At 37.4% G+C, this 17,581-nt stretch overlaps 1 non-coding gene across 1 annotated transcript; it reads left to right on the top strand.

The window, feature by feature from the left end:
• Nucleotides 1-667: 667 nt before the first annotated feature.
• On the top strand, nt 668-775 carry LOC112752864 (small nucleolar RNA R71). Its single transcript, XR_003177274.1, has one exon. It is a non-coding gene; the product is annotated as a small nucleolar RNA R71 (small nucleolar RNA).
• Nucleotides 776-17,581: the final 16,806 nt, after the last annotated feature.

Genomic DNA, 17,581 nt, shown 5'->3' with positions numbered 1-17,581 from the left:
AGCTGGCCCACTTGTGCCTCCAAATTTCTAATGGAGGACCTTGTTTCATTCATGAAACTTAGAGTGGCCTTAGATAGATCAGAGACTAAGTTTGCTAAATTAGAGGTATTTTGTTCACAGTTCTCTGTTTGTGCTGGGTGGATGATGGAAAAGGCTTGCTATTGCTAAACCTGTTTCTTCCACCATTATTAAAGCCTTGTTGAGGCTTTTGTTGATCCTTCCATGAGAAATTTGGGTGATTTCTCCATGAGGGGTTATAGGTGTTTCCATAAGCTTCACCCATATAATTTACCTCTGCTATTGCAGGGTTCTCAGGATCATAAGCTTCTTCTTCAGAAGATGCCTCTTGAGTACTGTTGGATGCAGCTTGCATTCCATTCAGACTCTGAGAAATCATATTGACTTGCTGAGTCAATATTTTATTCTGAGCCAATATGGCATTCAGAGTATCAATTTCAAGAACTTCCTTCTTCTGAGGCGTCCCATTACTTACAGGATTCCTCTCAAAAGTGTACATAAACTGGTTGTTAGCAACCATGTCAATAAGTTCTTGAACTTCTGCAGGCATTTTCTTTAGGTGAATGGATCCACCTGCAGAAGTATCCAATGACATCTTAGCTAATTCAGACAGACCATCATAGAATATATCCAGAATGGTCCATTCTGAAAGCATGTCAAAAGGACACTTTTTGGTTAGTTCCTTGTATCTCTCCCAAGCTTCATAGAGGGATTCACCTTCTTTCTGTCTGAAGGTTTGAACATCCACTCTAAGCTTACTCAGCTTTTGAGGAGGAAAGAACTTGGCTAAGAAAGCCTTGACCAGCTTATCCCAAGAGTTCAGGCTATCCTTAGGTTGAGAGTCCAGCCATATTCTAGCTCTGTCTCTTACAGCAAATGGAAAAAGCATGAGCCTGTAGACTTTAGGATCTACTCCATTAGTCTTAACAGTGTCACAGATCTGCAAGAATTCAGTTAAAAATTGAAAGGGATCTTCAGATGGAAGTCCATGGAACTTGCAGTTCTGCTGCATCAGAGAAACTAATTGAGGTTTAAGCTCAAAATTGTTTGCTCCAATGGTAGGAATTGAGATGCTTCTTCCATGTAAATTGGAATTAGGTGCAGTAAAGTCACCAAGCATCCTCCTTGCATTATTATTATTTTCGGCTGCCATCTCCTCTTCCTATTCGAAAATTCCTGTAAGGTTGTCTCTGGATTGTTGTATTTTAGCTTCTCTTAGTTTTCTTTTTAGAGTCCTTTCAGGTTCAGGGTCTACTTCAACAAGAATGTTCTTGTCCTTGCTCCTGCTCATATGACAAAGAAGGAAATAACAAAGAAAATATAGAATCCTCTATGTCACAGTATAGAGATTCCTTTGTGTGAGTAGAAGAAGAAAAGAATGTAATGTAAGGAAAGAGAAGGGAGGAGAATCCAAACACAAGGGTGAGGAGAGCAGAGATATGGGATGAAGAGAAGTGTTAGTAAGTAAATAAATAAATAGAAGAAGATGAGAGAAAGAAGTTTTCGAAAATAATTTTTTGAAAAAGAGTTAGTGATTTTCGAAAATTGAAGGATAATTAAAATTAAAATTAAAATTTAAACAATTAATTAATTAAAAAAAATTTTTGAAAAAGAGGGAGGTATTTTCAAAAATTAGAGAGGGAAAGTTAGTTAGGTAGTTTTGAAAGAGATAAGAAATAAACAAAAAGTTAATTAGTTAGTTGAAACAAATTTTGAAAATCAAATTTTAAAAGATAAGAAGATAAGAAGTTAGAAAAGATATTTGAAAAAGATAAGATAAAAAGATATTTTTGAAAAGATATGATTAAAATTAGTTTTGAAAAAGATTTGATTTTTAAAATCATAATTAATGACTTGATTCACAAGAAATCACAAGATATGATTCTAGAACTTAAAGTTTGAATCTTTCTTAACAAGTAAGTAACAAGCTTGAAATTTTTGAATCAAAACATTAATTGATAATATTTTCAAAAATTATGAGATAAAATTAAGAAAAAGATTTTTGAAAAATATTTTTAAAATTTTCGAAAATAAATAAGAAAAATGAAAAAGATTTGATTTTTGAAAAAGATTTTGAAAAAGATATGATTTTTAAATTGAAAATTTGATTTGACTTATAAGAAACAACTAAATTTTAAAAAGTTTTGAAAAAGTCAACTCAAATTTTCGAATTTATGAGAAGAAAAAGGGAAAGATATTTTTTTTTATTTTTGAATTTTTAATGAAGAAAGAGAAAAACATGAAAAAGACTCAATGCATGAGAATTTTTAGATCAAAACAATGAATGCATGCAAGAACACCATGAATGTCAAGATGAACACCAAGAACACTTTGAATGTCAAGATGAACATCAAGAACTTATTTTTTTTTGAAAAATTTTCAAGAAAAGAAAACATGCAAGACACCAAACTTAGAAATTTTTCATGTATAGACACTATGAATGCAAGAATGCATATGAAAAACAAGAAAAGACACAAAACAAGAAAATATGAAGATCAAACAAGAAGACTGGCCAAGAACAACTTGAAGATCATGAAGAACACTATGAATGCATGAATTTTCGAAAAATGCATAATTTTTTTTTAAAAAATGCAATTGACACCAAACTTAAAAATTGACTCAAGACTCAAACAAGAAACACAAAATATTTTTGATTTTTATGATTTTATGATTTTTTTGGATTTTTCAAAAATTAATGTGAAAAAGAAAAATAAGGATTCCAAAATTTTTAATATGAATTCCAGGAATCTTGGGGCTCTTTAGTCTAAAGCTCCAATCTGAGAGTTAGACATGGCTTAATAGCCAGCCAAGCTTTAGTATGCTATTACATGCATTGAAGTGATTAGTTGAATCCTCAGTCCAAAGGAATTTAGACATGGCTTTACAGTCAGCCAGGATTCAACAAATCATCATGAAACACTAGAATTCATTCTTAAAAATTCTGAGATAATTTTCGAAAACAAAAGGAAAAGTTTTTTTTTTTTTGAATATAAATTAGGAAAAATGAAAAAGAAGAAAATATTTTTGAAAAATTTTTGAAAACTTTTTGAAAATAAAATAAGAAGAAAATTACCCAATCTGAGCAACACGATGAACCGTCAGTTGTCCAAACTCGAACAATCCCCAGCAACGGCGCCAAAAACTTGGTATGCAAAATTGTTACTCTGAGGTTGTAAAATTTGTTGTTTGTTCTCTCCCTGGCATGGCGCCAATAACTGGTGCACAATGCCATGGTCCAAACATAACTTCACAACTCCGCACAACTAACCAGCAAGTGCACTGGGTCGTCCAAGTAATAAAACCTTACGTGAGTAAGGGTCGATCCCACGGAGATTGTTGGTATGAAGCAAGCTATGGTCATCTTGTAAATCTCAGTCAGGCGGATATCAAATGGTTATGGAGTTTTCGAATAATAATAATAAATAAATAGAACATAAAGATAGAAATACTTATGTAATTCATTGGTGAGAATTTCAGATAAGCGTATAGAGATGCTTTCGTTCCTCTGAATCTCTGCTTTCCCGCTGTCTTCATCCAATTAGTCTTACTCCTTTCCATGGCAAGCTTTCTGTAAGGGCATCACCGTTGTCAATGGCTACATCCCATCCTCTCTGTGAAAATGGTCCAAATGCTCTGTCACGGCATGGCTAATCATCTGGAGGTTCTCGATCATACTGGAATATGATTTACTATCCTTTTGCGTCTGTCACTACGCCCAGCACTCGTGAGTTTGAAGTTCGTCACAGCCATCCCTTCCCAGATCCTACTCGGAATACCACAGACAAGGTTTAGACTTTCCGGATCTCAGGAATGGCCATCCATGGGTTCTAACTTATACCACGAAGATACTAATAACTCGGACTCGGTCCCCTGTATTAGATATCTAAGAGATACTCATTCTAGCTTGGTTGCATGTAGAACGGAAATGTTTGTCAGGCACGCGTTCATAAGTGAGAATGATGATGAGCGTCACATAATCATCACATTCATCATGTTCTTGAGTGCGAATGGATATCTTAGAAGCGGAATAAGTTGAATTGAATAGAAAATAGTAGTACTTTACATTAAATCATGAGTAATAGCAGAGCTCCACACCTTAATCTATGGAGTGCATAAACTCTACCGTTTGAAAATACATAAGTGATAATGGTCCAGGCATGGCCGAATGGCCAGCCCCCATGAAAGTCTAAGATAGCATAAAACTGATCAAAGATCTTTAAATACAATAGTAAAAAGTCCTATTTATACTAAACTAGTTACTAGGGTTTACAGAAGTAAGTAATTGATGCATAAATCCACTTCCGGGGCCCACTTGGTGTGTGCTTGGGCTGAGCTTGAAGTTTACACGTGGAGAGGTCATTCTTGGAGTTGAACGCCAGTTTGTAACGTATTTCTGGCGTTCAACTCTGGTTTGTGACGTGTTTCTGGCGTTTAACTCCAGACTACAGTGTAGAACTGGCATTCAACTCCCTTTTGCATCATCTAAACTCGGCCAAAGTATGGATTATTATATATTAATGGAAAGCCCTAGATGTTTACTTTCCAAAGCAATTGGAAGCGCGCCATTTTGAGTTTTGTAGCTCCAGAAAATCCATTTTGAGTGCAGGGAGGTCAGAATCCAACAGCATCAGCAGTCCTTCTTCAACCTCTGAATATGATTTTTGCTCAAGTCCCTCAATTTCAGCCAGAAAATACCTGAAATCACAGAAAAACACACAAACTCATAGTAAAGTCTAGAAATGTGAATTTAACATAAAAACTAATAAAAACATCCCTAAAAGTAACTAGATCCTACTAAAAACATAATAAAAACAATGCCAAAAAGCGTATAAATTATCCGCTCATCATCAACCTAAGCACACACGAAGTGGGCCGTGGAAGTGGATTTCTGCACTATCTGCAGTTAGTTACTTATTTTCTCTAACCCTAGCTACTAGTTTAGTATAAAAACAACTTTTAGAGACTTACTATGTACCTCATGACATTTTTACACTTTACATTGTATTTCTGATGGCATGAGTCTCTAAACCCCAAGGTTGGGGGTGAGGAGCTCTGCTGTGTTTCGATGAATTAATGCAATTACTACTATTTTTCATTCAATCATGCTTGTTTCTATTCTAAGATATTCACTCGCACTTCACCCTGATAAATGTGATGATCTGTGACACTCATCATCATTCTCACCTATGAACGCGTGCCTGACAACCACCTCCATTCTATCTGCACTAGCTTGAGTGTGTATCTCTTAGCCTCCTGGTTCACGATCAGAGTCTTCGTGGCATAGGCTAGAATTATTGGTAGCCATTCCTGAGATCCGGAATGTCTAAAACTTGTCTGTGGTATTCCGAGTAGGATCTGGAAAGGGATGACTGTGATGAGCTTCAAACTCGCGAGTGTTGGGCGTAGTGACAAATGCAAAAGAATCAATGGATTCTATTCCAACATGAGTGAGAACTGATAGATGATTAGCCGTGCGGTGACAGCTGATGACAAGTCATCTTAGCCAGTGTCACTAGTCTTTTTCTTTTGTTTTCAATAGATTTTATGCATTTTCTTGAGCCATAAGTAAGCCAATTGGGTAGAATTTCATGTTTCTTTTGATTCAATCAATCATGGATAAATTGATGCATTTTCATGAGATTTTGTGCTATAATTATCATATATTATGAAAGAGAAACAATCCCATGATTTTGAGCATAGCTTTGATACTTTTGATTGATTGATGATAGGTGAAAAAGCTTTGAAGGAGGTTGAAGAAAAGAAGATGGCAAGGGCAAGAAGGAGGACTCACGTTTGAGCTAAAGTTTGCCTCAAACTTAAGCTCAAACGTAAGGAAAAGCAAAATTTCACCCAGGGAAGCCAAAAGCTTGCGCCAACGTTTGCCTCAAACTTGAGGTCAAACGTTGGTTTGCAAAAATCTCACCCAGGGAAGCCAAAAGCTTGCACCAACGTTTGCCTCAAACTTGAGGTCAAACGTTGGTTTGCAAAAATCTCACCCAGGGAAGCAAAAAGCTTGCGCCAACGTTTGCCTCAAACTTGAGGTCAAACGTTGGCTTGACAAATTTCACCCAGGAGGCCAAAAAGCTTGCGCCAACGTTTGCCTCAAACTTGAGGTCAAACGTTGGCGCCATTTTAGAATGAAGAAGAGTCCCTGATTGAAGGTTTAATTGAGCCACGTTTGCGCCAATGTTTGCCTCAAACGTTGGGCCAAAGTTGGCCAAAAGAGATGCAAGGGAGGAGCCACGTTTGAGCTCAAGTTTGACCTCAAACTTTGAGCCAAACGTGGATGGCAGCACAAAGGGGCAATCTGATAAAAAAAGTTTGAGTCAAAGTTTGTCTCAAACTTTGACTCAAGCTTAAATGGTTCATGGCCCGGTTCACAAGTGGGTTTCTTTCCAACACCAAGAGCAATCAACAGAGGCTTTTGTCAACCCAATTCCATCAAGAGCAAGGGCCCAATTCAAGGCTTGAAGATCATTTGAAGAGAGTGTATAAATAGCTTAGAATTTAAGTTTTCGAGAGAGCTTTTCCTTTTAGTTTTGCTGAGTAATTTTGGAGAGCTTTTGATTAGAAGTTATTTTGAGATTCTGAGTCTTGGGGAAGGGGAATTGAATTCTCTTCCTCTTAGTTTTCTTGTTTTAAGTTCATTTACACTTGTCTTGAATCTTGGATGTTGAGAATTGAGAAAATTCTGTCTCAATCTCACCTTGAGATCTCTTTGTCTCACTTTACTGCAACTTTTGGAAATTGAATTTGGTTTTACTTCTTCTACTGCTTGATCTTTACTTTTCTTGCAATTGAATTCTAAATTTGGATCTAGGAAGGCATTGAGATCTAGACTTGGTTATCTAGTCTCTTGTGTCCTGAGATCTGGAGCCATCATTTTATTTTCTCTGTTGAATGCTTTTCAAGTTCATTTACATTTCCATTCTAGATCCGGTTCAATTCAAGTCATCTTCTACTCTTCCATGTGTTGAGATTTACTGTTCTTTTGTTTAATTCTTGCAATCCCACACCCCTGACCCATTTACCATTCAAGCCATTTACATTTCTTGCACTCTAAGATTCTACAATTTACATTTCTTGCGTTCTATGTTTCTGCCATTTAATTTCTTGTTCTTTAAGATTCAGCACTTTTATTTTCTGTTCTCTTTAATTCCTTGCAAATTTCCCATCCCCATTTACAATTCATGCAATTTAGCTTCTGTCAATTACAAATCACTCAAATCAACTCTTGTTCGCCTGACTAAATCACCCACTAAACTAAAATTGCTCAATCCTTCAATCCCTGTGGGATCGACCTCACTCACGTGAGTTATTATTACTTGATGCGACCCGGTACACTTGCCGGTGAGTTTTGTGTTGGATCATTTTCCACACATCAAGTTTTTGGCGCCGTTTCCGGGGATTGAAATAGATTGACAATGATTAAGTGAAGTGGAGATCTAGATCAAGCACTTTTTCTTTTCTATTTCTTTAATCTTTGACTAACCCACTAACTGTTTGAATTTTTGCTTAAGCTAACTAAAATTTAATTCTAGCAATAGATTGAAGTGTCACTGGTTTTGTGTTTCTTTTGTTTGGTTTGTATGTCAGGTACAGGGAGAGCTACTCCTATTTTATCTGAAGCTGACCAGAGAACTCTCAGGAGATTAAGAAGAGCTGAAAGAGGGAAAGGCATTGTTGGAGAAGAAGAATCTGAGGAAGAATATCACGAGATGGAAGGAGATCCATCTAATCCCAACCATCCAGGAGGAGGGGTTAACAATAACCCACAACAGAGAAGAGTACTGGCCTCCTATACATTTGCAAATGCTAGACATTGTGGAAGCATCATTCTTACCCCTAATGTCAATGCAAATAACTTTGAACTGAAGCCACAACTCATCACATTGGTCCAAAATAGCTGCTCTTTTGGAGGAGGACCATTGGAGGACCCAAACCAACATCTATCCACTTTCTTGAGGATTTGTGACATAGTTAAAAGCAATGGAGTGCACCCTGACATATACAAGCTGTTGTTATTCCCATTCTCTCTCAGGGACAAGGCCACTCAATGGCTAGAAACATTTTCGAAGGAAAGCATCAACACTTGGGATGATTTGGTGAGCAAGTTTCTTTCCAAGTTTTACCCCCCTCAAAGGATCATTAGGTTGAAGACCGAGGTGCAGACATTCACACAATTGGATGTTGAAAATCTATATGAAGCATGGGAAAGATATAAAGCGCTGCTGAGGAAATGTCCACCAGAGATGTTCACTGAGTGGGACAAGCTGCAGAACTTCTATGAAGGGCTCACTCTAAAGGGTCAAGAGGCACTTGATCACTCAGCTGGAGGATCATTGCAACTGATGAAAACTGCAGAGGAAGCTCAAAATCTCATTGACATGGTGGCTAACAACCATTATTTCTTTGCTCATCAAAGGCAACGCCAACCATCACAAAGAAGAGGAGTAATGGAGCTGGAAGGAGTGGATTCAATTCTGGCTCAAAACAAAATGATGCAGCAGCAGATTCAGCAACAATTTGAGCAAATGGCCAAAAGAATTGATGGCCTACAAGTAGCATCAGTGAGTGCCACAAGCCAACCAACAACTCCTTGGGGGCAGAATGAGGAGAACCAAGAAGAAGAACAACAAGAGCAAGTGCAGTATATGCATAATCAAGGATCAAATGAGGTGTATGGTGACACCTACAATCCATCCTGGAAGAACCACCCAAACCTCAGATGGAGGGATAATCACAACTAGAACCAACAACCATGGCAGAGGAACTCAAATCAAAACACTTCAAGAAACAATCAAAACCACAACCAACAGCAAACTAACCAAAACCCTTACAGAAAACCCCAAAACAACTTCCCAAACTCTAACCATTATCCATCCAATAACCAACCCACCAACCAAAACACTTACCATCAACCATCAACACCCCATAACCAAGCAATTTCACATGACTCTCAGAGGATCACTAATTTGGAAATGTTAATGGAGAAGATGATGAAGCACCAGGAAATGACAGCAAGGAACCAGGAAGCCTCCATGAAGAATATGGAAAGGCAAATTGGCCAGCTCTCTAAACACCTTGCAATAGAATGACCATCAAGTTCCCTGCCAAGTGACATAATTCCAAATCCTAAGGAAGAGTGCAAGGCGATACAATTAAGAAGTGAGAGAACATTGATGAGCAACAATGACACTACAAAAAAACAAGTGGAGAACAGCAAAAGGCCAATAGAAGAGGAAAAGCCAACACACGCAGAGGAAGCCAATGATCAAAATGTGATGCCAAACAAGAGCACTGAGAAGCAAAGAAGGAAAGAAGACCAACCAACCACTTCACAAAAAGGGAGAAGAAGAAGCAATTCAAGGACAGCAGCAAGTGAAAAAGAGCATTACACCTCCACTGCCATATCCCCAGAGGTTCAACAAAGAGACTAAGGACCAACACTTCCCAAAATTTCTTGAAATCTTCAAGAAGTTGGAGATCAATATTCCCTTAGCTGAAGCACTTGAGCAAATGCCCCTGTATGCAAAGTTCTTAAAAGAACTTATCAACAAGAAGAGGAGTTGGCAAGAGAAGGAAACTGTGCTTCTCACTGAAGAATGCAGTACACTCATCAGAAAAGGACTTCCCCCCCAAAGTGGAAGACCCTGGAGGTTTCTTCCTACCTTGCACCATTGGAAATCTACTTATCAACAAGGGGATGTGTGACTTATGAGCAAGCATAAATTTAATCCCATCATCCTTAGTGAAAAAGCTTGGCATAGGAGAGGTGAAACCAATACAGATGTCCTTAGAATTGGTGGACCAGTCAATAGTATATCCCAAAGGAGTGATTGAAAACCTTTTAGTTAAGGTTGACAAGTTCATTTTTCCTGTGGACTTTGTAATATTGAACACTGAAGAAGAAGAAAACAATTCAATCATCTTGGGAAGGCCATTTTTAGCCACTGCAAGAGCCATCATAGATGTAGAGCAAGGAGAATTAACCCTCAGGATGCATGATGAGAGTGTCACTCTGAGTGTACTGCCAGAAACACAGTTCAATCATAAAAAGAAGGATGGTACAGAAAATGACAAAGAAAATCTACAACGGAAGGAGGGAATCAACAAGACAGACAACAACTGCCCTCCCAAGCAAGAGATAGATGATACAACAAGTCAAAAAGGGAAAGAGACTGTGCAAAATAATGAAGAAGTTCAAGAGGACATTATAGTGTTAGCCACTAAGAAGAGAAATCTCCAAGGTAAACCTACGGCCAAAGAAGAAAGGTCAACAAAAGGAATGAAGAAACACAAGAACAAAACAAAAAGGGGTTGGAAGAATAAAAAGATTCCAACAGAAGGGCTCTCCAAAGGTGATAAAGTGCAATTGATCTATCAACAACTGGGAGCAAGCCAACAGACTGATAGTTACTACACTGTCAGCAATATACTCTCATTAGAGCATGCTGAAATTGAACATCAAGGAACAAAGAAGAGGATCACAGTCAGGGGGGATAAGTTGAGGCACTACAATCATCAACCACCATAAAAGAAAGCCCAAGTGTCAAGCTAGTGACAATAAAAGAGCGCTCCATGGGAGGCAACCCATGATTTAAGATTCCTGTCATTTTAAATTCAATAAGCTATGATCACCCTAGCATGATTTCTTTTCTCATGAACGTACTTAATGAATGCATGCACTATTTTGAAACATATGCCAAGACTTCTAAGTTTGGTGTACCTTCAAGTACACTAAATCAGTTTTTCAAACACTCTTAGACCATATGCTTAGTCATTCCGATGAAGTATATGACCAAACATTAAGTTTGGTGTCTGCATATATAGATGTTTTCGGAAGCTGGAGGATGCACTCTGGGCATACAGGACAGCTTTCAAAACTCCCATTGGGAAGTCTCCCTTTCAGCTATTATATGGCAAATCTTGTCACCTCCCTGTAGAGCTTGAACACAAAGCGTTTTGGGCTACTAAACTCCTAAACCTTGACTCTGAAGCAGCAGGGGAGAAAAGGTTGTTGCAGCTAAATGAGCTGGATAAATTTAGGCTAGAAGCCTATGAAAATGCCAAGATATACAAAGAAAAAGCCAAGAGGTGGCATGACAGGAAGATCTTGAAGAAAGAATTCAAACCTGGGCAGCAAGTACTCTTGAACAACTCACGACTCAAGATGTTCCCTGGCAAGCTTAAATCTAAGTGGACTGGTCCATATTTGGTAACCAAGGTTTTTCCTTATGGGAGTATTGAATTGCTAGACGAAGCAACAAAGAGTCAATTCACAGCAAATGGTCACAGAGCAAAGCTGTACTTAGGAGGACAATGGGACAAGGAAAAAGAGGTTCAGAGCCTACAGCCTTCTTGAAAAAAAAATGAAGGATGTCAAGCTAGTGACATTAAAAGAGCGCTTGTTGGGAGGCAACTCAACCTGAGGTAGTTTTCTTTTCATAGCCTTTTCAATAAAAATGTTGAATAATTGGTATGCATTGCAAGGAGATAAGTTTGGTGTTGCACACTAAAACAATTTAAGGGAGAATGAAGGATTCTAAGTTTGGTGTTCCACCAGAACCTCATTTAAAAGCACATTCTCACTTCCTGCACAATACTAGCTCCAAGCAATCAAACAGATTATTCAACTACTTAACTGCTTTCTAGTTTTAACTCCATAACCTTTAGCAAGGACACAAGATTTTACATATAGTTAACCTGTTGCATCAGAGAAAGTGGCAAGGATTTAAGTTTGGTGTTCCCACACCAAATTAAATCCAAAAGTCACACTCAATTCATGCATACTAACCAGTCACCTAAGGGCTTGAGAAGCAAGCAACCTTTGAGAATTGTGCAGGGAACTAACCACCATTTGAAGACATTATGCACCACAACTCAAAAGGGGCACAACAGAAGGAAGAACAAAAGAACTGCAAACCAATAGGTTGTATCTATACTTAACTCTTGCGGTTGAGAAATGCTTTGACTTATGACTTGCTAAAGTGTTCATCTAGTACAAGTAGAATCACTCTTTGTAATAAGTAAGCTAATTTAAGTGTGTGCTTGTGTGTTTACTTTTACTTAACTAAATGCATGCTTTGTCCCCTGCATCTTTAATTCAATAAAAGGAATGTTTGGAATGTGAAGTGAGATAGTTCTTTGATAGCTGAAAGTACAATAATAGTAAGTGGTGGTATGTATGTGTGATTGTATGATAGCTCACTTTTAGTGAATAAAAGAATTAGACTGTCTCCTTTTAAGTAGAAAGTAGCTCACTGTCTATGAAACTCAACAAAATAAAAATCCTTGGTTAAAAAAAAAAAAGAAAAACAAAAAGAGAAAAGAAAAAGCCAAAGGTGGCAGCAGAACAAAAGAAAAAAAAAGAAATAAAGCTAGACACCAATAGCTTGAACCTTAGAATATATGCCTGTGGTGTCTTTGTACTAGGATCTGCTTGGATTATTAAGTTCTTTGGAGTGCATCAACACTTGGAAACTTGGGTTAACTAACCCAGGATTATCAACTGAAAGTCCACTATCAAGAGCAACCTAACTACAAGGCATTTAGTAACCTAAAGAGGTGCTGGGCATCAATGTTCTAAGAAAGAATGTGAGCCAAGTGTCTATAAGTGAAAAATGTGTCAAGCATAAATAAAGAAAAGAGCTTGTTACACAAGACACTGAACTAAAGCTTATAGAAAAAATAGTAACCAAGGACAAAGGAATAATGAGAAGTCATAGCAGTGTGTTGCTTGATGCTTGGAGGAGACTTTCTAGGCCTAAATGTTAATAAGAAGTGAGTTACATATCTACATAAAACCCCATGAGCTACCAATAATACTCTGCTAGCATAAACATCCTCTTCCATTTCATTCTTTCTTCTCAATAAATTCAGTACTTGCTTGGGGACAAGCAAGCTTTAAGTTTGGTGTTGTGATGACAAGTCATCTTAGCCAGTGTCACTAGTCTTTTTCTTTTGTTTTCAATAGATTTTATGCACTTTCTTGAGCCATAAGTAAGCCAATTGGGTAGATTTTCATGTTTCCTTTGATTCAATCAATCGTGGATAAATTGATGTATTTTCATGAGATTTTGTGCTATAATTGTCATATATTATGAAAGAGAAACAATCTCATGATTTTGAGCATAGCTTTGATACTTTTGATTGATTGATGATAGGTGAAAAAGCTTTGAAGGAGGTTGAAGAAAAGAAGATGGCAAGGGCAAGAAGGAGGACTCACGTTTGAGCTAAAGTTTACCTCAAACTTAAGCTCAAACGTGAGGAAAAGCAAAATTTCACCCAGGAAAGCCAAAAGCTTGCGCCAACGTTTGCCTCAAACTTGAGGTCAAACGTTGGTTTGCAAAAATCTCACCCAGGGAAGCCAAAAGCTTGCGCCAACATTTGCCTCAAACTTGAGGTCAAACGTTGGTTTGCAAAAATCTCACCCAGGGAAGCAAAAAGCTTGCGCCAACGTTTGCCTCAAACTTGAGGTCAAACGTTGGCTTGAAAAATTTCACCCAGGAGGCCAAAAAGCTTGCGCTAATGTTTGCCTCAAACTTGAGGTCAAACATTGGCGCCATTTTAGCATGAAGAAGAGTCCCTAATTGAAGGTTTAATTGAGCCACGTTTGCACCAACGTTTGCCTCAAACGTTGGGCCAAACGTTGGCCAAAAGAGATGCAAGGGAGGAGCCATGTTTGAGCTCAAGTTTGACCTCAAACTTTGAGCCAAACGTGGATGGGAGCACAAAGGGGCAATCTGCTAAAAAAAGTTTGAGTCAAAGTTTGCCTCAAACTTTGACTCAAGCTTAAATGGTTCATGGCCCGATTCACAAGTGGGTTTCTTTCCAACACCAAGAGCAATCAACAGAGGCTTTTGTCAACCCAATTCCATCAAGAGCAAGGGCCCAATTCAAGGCTTGAAGATCATTTGAAGAGAGTGTATAAATAGCTTAGAATTTAAGTTTTCGAGAGAGCTTTTCCTTTTAGTTTTGCTGAGTAATTTTGGAGAGCTTTTGATTAGAAGTTATTTTGAGATTCTGAGTCTTGGGGAAGGGGAATTGAATTCTCTTCCTCTTAGTTTTCTTGTTTTAAATTTCATTTACACTTTTCTTGAATCTTTGGTGTTGAGAATTGAGAAAATTCTGTCTCAATCTCACCTTGATATCTCTCTGTCTCACTTTACTGCAACTTTTGGAAATTGAATTTGGTTTTGCTTCTTCTACTGCTTGATCTTTACTTTTCTTGCAATTGAATTCTAAATTTGGATCTAGGAAGGCATTGAGATCTAGACTTGGTTATCTAGTCTCTTGGGTCCTGAGATCTGGAGCCATCATTTTATTTTCTCTGTTGAATGCTTTTCAAGTTCATTTACGTTTCCATTCTAGATCCGGTTCAATTCAAGTCATCTTCTACTCTTCCATGTGTTGAGATTTACTGTTCTTTTGTTTAATTCTTGCAATCCCACACCCCTGACCCATTTACCATTCAAGCCATTTACATTTCTTGCACTCTAAGATTCTGCAATTTACATTTCTTGCGTTCTACGTTTCTGCCATTTAATTTCTTGTTCTTTAAGATTCAGCACTTTTATTTTCTGTTCTCTTTAATTCCCTGCAAATTTCCCATCCCCATTTACAATTCATGCAATTTAGCTTCTGTCAATTACAAATCACTCAAATCAACTCTTGTTCGCCTGACTAAATCACCCACTAAACTAAAATTGCTCAATCCTTCAATCCCTGTGGGATCGACCTCACTCACGTGAGTTATTATTACTTGATGCGACCCGGTACACTTGCCGGTGAGTTTTGTGTTGGATCATTTTCCACACATCAACAGCGCATTTGGACCATTTTCACTGAGAGGATGGATGGTAGCCATTGACAACGGTGATCCACCAACATATAGCTATCCATGGAAGGAGACCTGCGTGGGTAAAGAAAAAGACAGTAGGAAAGCAGAGATTCAGAAGACAAAGCATCTCCAAAACCTCAATCTGTTCTCCATTACTGCATAACAAGTATTATTTATTTTATGTTAATTACTTTTCATAAACCCAACCATTATTATTAATTTCCTGACTAAGAATTACAAAATAACCATAGCTTGCTTCAAGCCGACAATCTCCGTGGGATCGACCCTTACTCACATAAGGTATTACTTAGACGACCCAGTGCACTTGCTGGTTAGTGGTACGAGTTGTGAAAAGCGTGATTTACAATTCGTGCACCAAGTTTTTGGCGCAGTTGCCGGGGATTGTTCAAGTTTGGACAACTGACGGTTTATTTTGTTGCTTAGATTAGGAAAAATTTATCTTTTTAGTTTAGAGTCACTAAAATTGCGTCTTCTATTATTGTTTTTGGTTGAACTTTTTTTAAAATCCTTATATTCTTTTTCAATTTTTTTTCAAAAATTTTTATAAACTAATAATTGAGTTTTTCTGTTTGAGTTTAGTTTCATATTTTAAGTTTGGTGTCAATTGCATGAGTTTATTTTTCTTTCATTTTTTTTTTCGAATTTGTAGTGTTCAAAGTATAAAAATTTTTAAGTTTGGTATTTATCTTGATATTCGAAGTTTTCCTATTTATTTTGTCTGTTTTGATCTAAAAATTCTAAGTTTGGTGTCATTTTATTGTTTTTCTCTTTCCTCATTAATTTCAAAAATATCTTTTCTCTCTATCTAATTGAATTTTCGAAAATCTCATTCAAAAATTCAGATTTCTATTTTAAAATTTTTTATTTTTTTCTGTTTTAATTTTAAAATTTCAAAATTCAAAATCTTTTTCAAAAATCATATCCAAAATCTTTTTTCAAAAATCATATTCAAAGCTTCTTAATTAAGCAATTAACTTGGTTTTCGAATTTATTTTTCTTTTTTTCTTTTACTTTTCGAAATCTATATTTTAATTTCTAATTACTTTATTGTATTTTATTTTTTTATTTATTCATTTTTTTAATAAAATAAAAACAAAAATATCTTTTATTTACAATTCATATCAATTCCATTTTATCCATCATGGACCTAAATGGAAATGAACAGTCCAGAAGGACTCTAGGGTCATATGCTAACCCCATTACTGCCGCATATGGGAGTAGCATCTGTATACCTCCCATCAAAGCAAGCAGTTTTGAGCTAAATCCTCAGCTCATTGTCATGGTGCAGCAAAATTGCCAGTATTCCGGTCTTCCACAGGAAGAACCTACTGAGTTTCTGGCGCAGTTCTTGCAAATTGCTGACACAATGCGTGACAAGGACGTAGATCAGGATGTATACAGGCTGTTACTGTTTCCGTTTATTGTAAAAGATCAAGCTAAGAGGTGGTTAAATAACCAACCCACAGCAAGCATAAGAACATGGAAACAGTTATCAGACAAATTCCTGAATCAATATTTCCCTCCAAAAAGGATGACGCAGCTAAGGCTGGACATCCAAGGCTTTAAACAAGAGGATGATGAATCCCTTTATAACGCCTGGGAGAGGTACAGAGGGATGCTAAGGAAATGCCCCTCTGAAATGTTTTCAGAGTGGGTGCAATTAGACATCTTCTACTATGGGCTTACAGAAAAAGCTCAGATATCTCTAGACCACTCAGCTGGTGGATCTATACACATGAGAAAGACTATTGAAGAGGCTCAAGAGCTTATTGATATAGTTGCTAGAAATCAGCATCTGTACATAAGTAATGAGTCCTCCATGAAAGAAGAAGCTAAGGCAGTATCAACTGACTTTAGTCCTCAGGAACAAGTTACTGAACTCAATCAGCAACTATCTTCTATAACAAGGCAGTTAGCAGAATTTAAGGAGATGCTACAAGAAACCAAAATTGCTAACAAGGATATGGAATCACAATTGAATTAGACAAAACAGCAGTTATCAAAATAGATAACAGAGGAGTGCCAAGCAGTTCAATTAAGAAGTGGAAAAACATTAAATATCTCAACTCAAGGCAGTAGAAAGCCATGAAAGGAACAGCTGACAGAGGATGAGCAACCTGCTACCCAAAATCCCTCTGAGGACAGTAAGAGCCCAGAGAGGAATAAGTTTGGCGTTCAAACACCAGAAAAGGGTGAAAAACTGGCGTTAAACGCCCAATCCATGTCCAGTTCTGGCGTTCAAATGCCAGAAAAGGGTTGGAATCTGGCGTTAAACACCCAATCCACGTCCAATCCTAGCGTTCAAACACCAATGAGGGATCAGACACCTGCAAGTGCTGATAATAACTCCTTCAAGAAGGCTTCTCAACCTGCCTCTGTAGGAAATAAACCTGCAGCAACTAAGGTTGAAGAATATAAAGCCAAAATGCCTTATCCTCAGAAATTCCGCCAAGCAGAACAGGATAAACAATTTGTCCGCTTTGTAGACTACCTCAAGACTCTTGAAATAAAGATTCTGTTTGCAGAGGCACTTGAGCAAATACCCTCTTATGCTAAGTTTATGAAAGAAATCTTAAGTCATAAGAAGGATTGGAGAGAAACAGAAAAAGTTTTTCTCACTGAAGAATGCAGTGCAGTCATCCTAACAAGCTTACCAGAAAAGCTTAAGGATCCGAGAAGCTTTATGATACCATGCACATT

Source organism: Arachis hypogaea, chromosome 15 (genome assembly GCF_003086295.3).
Source record: "Arachis hypogaea cultivar Tifrunner chromosome 15, arahy.Tifrunner.gnm2.J5K5, whole genome shotgun sequence".
Taxonomy (NCBI): Eukaryota; Viridiplantae; Streptophyta; class Magnoliopsida; order Fabales; family Fabaceae; genus Arachis; species Arachis hypogaea.
The sequence above is the reverse complement of the archived record's forward strand: the minus strand, read 5'-3'. Positions and strand labels throughout refer to the sequence as shown.